Source organism: Tasmannia lanceolata, unplaced genomic scaffold (assembly GCF_043159265.1).
Source record: "Tasmannia lanceolata isolate RefF3 unplaced genomic scaffold, GAP_Taslan_0.1 ptg000026l, whole genome shotgun sequence".
NCBI lineage: Eukaryota > Viridiplantae > Streptophyta > Magnoliopsida > Canellales > Winteraceae > Tasmannia > Tasmannia lanceolata.
The window spans coordinates 4,477,279-4,483,259 of NW_027518703.1; positions in this window are offsets into that span (position 1 = coordinate 4,477,279).

The following is a 5,981-nucleotide window of genomic DNA, read 5'->3' on the forward strand; positions in this document are numbered from 1 at the left end:
CCAGTGTGCTACATTTTTTATTTAGTTGTCCATAGTATATGCTGATCGTGAGTTTTTTTCTCTCGCCAAAATCTTTTTGCCGGAAATTTCTTTCATGAAAATTCTTTATTTAAATTTTTTTCCTCTGCACCACCATATTTTGATAAATACACTAACTCGACTTGTTTTTTTTTTTAATTGGATTCTAACCATGGGGGTGCAACTTGGATCGGGTTGGATTGGGTTGAATCCAACCCTAGCCCAATCCGAGATAGCATTTCCTCAACCCTAACCCGAGCTGCAAGTTGAGGATAAACCAACCCTGTAACGACCCGATTTCCGTCAAGTCGCTACGAGCAAAAGAAAGTAAAAATCATGACGTTTTTTTTTTTTTTTATACAAGCATCAACGACGATCCCGATAGAATCTTATTACAACTGAAATATGTCTTATCATAACAAAGTATTGATAGACATAGTAAATGACGCAAGGCGTCAAAATGTAAAAACTCAGGAACAAACTCTCTGATCACACAGTCCCTTATCCCATGGTTCCTTCATTTGCAAATGCTCCGCCATCTAATGCCTCAACTCCTGTGGTGGAGGAATCAACGTCAAGCAGAGTGATAGTAACCTAGCAGGTATGATAGTTCAATCTAAACAGCAGATCAAGATCCATATTTATTCAAATAACATTCAAATACTTTTCCAACATAATAATTCATAGAGATTTTCTAAACCAGAATTCAATTCAAATAAACTGAACAAATACTTTTCCAATATGATAGAAGGTCCAGCCCTGATACCATGATGTGAAATCCCGATCCTACCCATGTAGATATTGTCCGCTATTATCCGGTTCTGGGTCATGCCCTTTTGGGTCACTGCCCTTTTGGGTCCACGCCCTCCCCAGTTTTAAAACACGTCTACATAGTGAGGAGAAATTTTCCATATACAGCCCAGCAACCTTTCCTACCTTTCCTCGAGATTTTCAGAATCATTTCAAATAAATACAATTTAAACTGAATCCATTTCAACATTTCAAATAAATACAATTTAAACTGAATCCATTTCAACATATAATATAGAATAACTTAGAAACAATGTAAATCAAATACTTCACCATTCTTGTTGGATACATTGAAAGTCGTACGAGCAAAGTTAGGTATCACCTGCCTTGTAAAGACTTCGGATGTATATATATTGGGACGGCCTCTAAGTGAGGGTGTGAGGGGCATCATCCTGAAGATAAAATCATATTCACGTTCTGTTTTGGCATAGACACTCATTTTGAGGCGCTATACTGCTGTCTCATTTTTTTATATCAAACTTCCACCAAAGATGATATACCCCAAGTTGAGGGTGGTCCCACATTGCACGTGTATGCCTCCCTACCAAGTGGGCCCAAAAAGTAACAGTTATCATCAAAATTCATATTTTAAGGTAGTGTCCTTTCTATCCAGGTAATGTCCATCTATGTCCAAGATAATGTTCCCTGTGGACCCCATATTATTGGATATCAAATTCATATTTCAAGATCATGGGGCCTAGCAGACACTTATGTTACTATTCATGTGGACCCCACATGCTATACTATTCATATGGACCCCACATGTTACTATGCATGTGGACCCTATATGTCACTATTCATGTGGACCTCGCATGTTACTATTCATGTGGGCCCCGCATGTTACTCATTCATGTGGGCCCCGCATGTTACTATTCATGTGGGCCCCGCATGTTACTATTCATGTGGGCCCCGCATGTTACTATTTATGTGGGCCCTGCATGTCACTATTTATGTGGGCCCCATCATGTCACTATTTATGTGGGCCCCATCATGTCACTATTCATTTCACCATAAGTTGATAAAGTTTACTTTACGGTTACTATGCTAGTATTTCACCGTTAAGTATATAGGTGGTAGAACCAACCATTACTTTATCCATATAGGTGGTAAAACCAACCATTACTTCAAATAAAATATATGTAGGTGGTAGAACCAACCATGAAAGAGATCATTAAATAATTTAGGTGGTAGAACCAACCATTGAAAGAGATCATTGCTTTCAAATAATTTTAGGTGGTAGAACCAACCATGAAAGAGAGACTATTATAAAAGACTTACTTGGTAGTGGATTTTCTTTTTCCTTCTTCTCTCTCTCTTCCTCTTTCTCTTTCTTCTCTTCTCTTCCTCTCTCTCTCTCTCTTCTCTTCTCTTCTCTTCTCTTCTCCTTTTCTTCTCCTCCTCCTCCTCTATTTATAGATATTTTTTTGCATAGTACTTTTTGCATAGTAAAGACTATTTACTATTTTAAATTATTATTTCTGTCGGTCAATAGTATTTTTGCATAGTACTTTTGCATAGTAAAGACTATTTACTATTTTAAATTATTATTTCTGTCGGTCAATAGTATTTTTGCATAGTACTTTTGCATAGTAAAAACTATTTACTATTTTAAATTATTATTTTCGTCGGTTAACAGTATTTTGCATAGTTAATAATATTTTTTTTTATTATTAATTTTGTCGGTCAATAGTATTTTTGCATTTTTTTATTATTATTTTCGTCGGTGCGATGATATTTTCGTTTCCACTAGGGATGGGTCCCGCTGGTGGTAGGACCCGCTGGTCGTGGGGCCCGCTTGTGTGGGACCTACTTGTGTGAGACCTACTTGTGTGGGGCCCGCTGATGTGGGACCTGCGGGTGTGGGGCCCGCTGATGTGGGACCTACTGATGGTGGGACTCGTTTGTAAATAGTACTCGGTGGGTCCTACTGTGAATAATACTTTTAAATAGTGTATCTCAATAGTGAACTTGCATAGTATTTCTGCATAGTAATCTCGCATAGTGACTATTGTGAATAGTGACTATTGGAAATTTTTAACATATATATATATCTATTCCGTTTTTGTTGACATCTGGGGCGGTGGCTTAGTGGTAGGAAGCCGTTCAATCTTAGCTTAGACTTGGGTTCGAATCGTGTACGCCCCATTATGCCAGATGTCCTCATGCCCGATTAACTTGGGGAAAATGAGTAATGGCCGATGATTACCCACCTATGAGGCCATTTTTATATTTATATATATATATATATTTTACCGGTTCTTACAAACCCGCATCTAAATCTCTCAATCGTAACCCAACCCATCTAACCTGAAATTAGGTTGGATTGAGTGGGTTTGGTTCGGGTTCACCTAAGACCAAACGGAGAAAGACAAGAAAAAAACATAACCCAGAGCCATTGAAAAATAAAGAAAGAAACATAGCCAAAAGAAAATCAATATTAAATTAGAAGACAAGAGTAGAGTTCGGTTCGGGTCTGATTGCCATGACCTGAACCCTAACCCAAACCTAAAATTTAATCGGGTTGGCTTTTTCAAAACCTAACCCAACCCAGCATGAGCCAAAATCCTGTCGGGTCCGGGTTGATCCCGACCGAAGTTGCATCCCTATTTAACCTAATAAGTGCTCCTCATGCTATGGGATCGACTTAGGGCTGGCAACGGGATGAGCGTAGGGCCGGATGTTGCATCCCCCATCCCTGGTCCCCGTCGGAAGGAAAATTCCCCGTCCCCGCTTCGGGGATGGTGGGGTTACTCAAGGGCTGGCAATTTCACCCGAAAAAGCGGGGATCCGCCCCGCCCCGCCCCGTTTGGGGAGGGGATTCCCCGATTTGAAAGGGGAAGGGGATTATAAAAATTCCCCGGTGCGGGGAGGGGAAGGGGAAGGGGATGGAGTTGTCCCCGCCCCGCCCCGACCCGCCCCGCTAATCAATGCCATTTTTTTGTAAATTTTTAAGTGTTTTTTTTAAGGAAAACTACTAGAAACTCTGTGGATCGGCTACAAGATTCCCCCAAACATAAACTTAGCTTGTCTTTTCCTTTTAATTAGCTTCTGAGAGCATTTTGGGAACTATAATAACCTTTTCACAGATGTTGAAATAATAAAGACAAGCTGAGAGCCTGAGACGCTGAGTGTATGCAATTATCAAAAAATCGTAGTGCCAACAAAATTTTAGGGTTGGATTGCAGGTTTTAATTTTCAACAAGAAAAATTTAGCTACTAGAAATTTGTTTCATGTCAGCACTATACTGAATTGCAGTTAAAGAAATAAGTCATTTGTTGATTTTGTTCTCTTCTCCATTCTCATTTCTCATGCTCATCTGGGGGTTAACATGCTATACAGAATGAACTAATGAACATTATTTTGCGTGTGTGAGCGCCCACTTATGGACTTTTAAAGTTCATTGTGACTACTGAAATAGTTACTTTTTGCACATTAGCTGTCTGTTAATGAAGGTAATCCTGGTGCTCATTTCCTATTTATCATTCCATAATTTATGCAGAAAATTGCTGAAAGATGAGGTCCTGTTGTTATTTATGTTTGTTGTCTCATCCATGCATTTCTGATTTTGTCAATCTGTTTGTTGATCACATGAATAGAATCATAGCATTCATCACAATATTGTCTGTAATGGACGTAGAAGAAAGAAGCTCTGTTTGCTGGTTTGATTGGGTTCCAAAGAGGGGGCGGGGCGGGGATTTTGTCCCCGAAGGATGCCGGGAGGGGAAGGGGAAGGGGAAGGGGAAGGGGATTAGATATTCCCCGCGGGGAGGGGAGGGGGATTCCCCACCATCCCCGCAGAGGGGAAGGGGAAGGGGAGGGGGAAAATTCCCCGCAGAGGGGAAGGGGAAGGGGACCCCAACATCCGGCCCCGACCCGCCCCGTTGCCACCCCTAGGTTACTCCCTGTCCTCGCCCACAAGGAATTTCTAATTCCCATCCCCGCACAAAAATCCTCGCCTCAAAAAATGTTTTTTAACGCCCATGAAGAAGAAAAGACAAGCCATGTTTGTGCACTTACCAAAATATAATAGTGCCAATATCACTAACCTAAAAGAAATATTTACTGCTCACAAAAAAAAAACACTAAAACAGTACTAAAATAAGAGGGTATTGATAATGGCTTGCATATTGAAACGGGGTGGGGCAGATCCCCGTTTTTCACGGGTGAAATTGCTAGCCCTAGATCCACCATGGATGAGCTGGGGCACATGTTCCAACCCAATGATCCTAACCATCCATATAATTGCTTGGAAAAGGATAATCAACTCAACTCAGCTAAGCCTTTATCCCAAACTAGTAAGGGTCGGCTAATGAATCATTTAGAAAATTTTCATGAAAAATGTGAAAGAATCTACCCGACTCAAATTGACTAAGTCTAATCTCGACAGTAGTTGGGTTCGCCTACACGGATCATTTACTTCTATTATTTCTTATCCAAGGTCATGTTCTCTGTTATGTTCCTAACCATCAAGTCTTTCTTTCCTCATTGTTTCTACCCAAGTTATTTTCGGTCTGCCCCTACCCCTTTTTACTCCGTCAGCTTGGCACAAGTCACTTCTTCTCGCCGAAGCATCCAAAGGCCTTCTTTGGATATGCCCAAAAACCATCTTAAGCGGTGCTCTCTCATCTTCTCTTCAATTGGTGCCATACCATCGTTTTACGATGTCTTCATTTTTTATTTCTATCTAACCTTGTATCGCCGCACCTCCATCTAAGCAGTCGCATTTCCACTACACTCATCTCATGCACATGTTGCTTCCTAGTGGCCCAACATTCAAAGCCACAAAAGCATGGCTGACCTCACAGTTGTCTTATAAAACATTCCCTTCAACTCTGTAGGCATTGCTTCAACTTCAACCAACTAGCTCTTATTCTATGGTTAACATCATCTCCAATCTCTCATTCCTCATGTATGATTCAACAGAGATAGCAAAAGAGGGGAATCCGCCCTTGATATTTAATCTAACAGCAGCCCTGGATCAAATATCAAGGGCAGATTCCATTAATCGAACGGCCAGGATCATCTAATTGGTGCCACACCGTTAGTCCTTTACCCTACACAGCGCGACTGGATCAAATCACCATACACGTGTACGGTAGATATTAGGCCATAGACTATTGCTTTCAACCCGGCTCATATATACATGGTCATA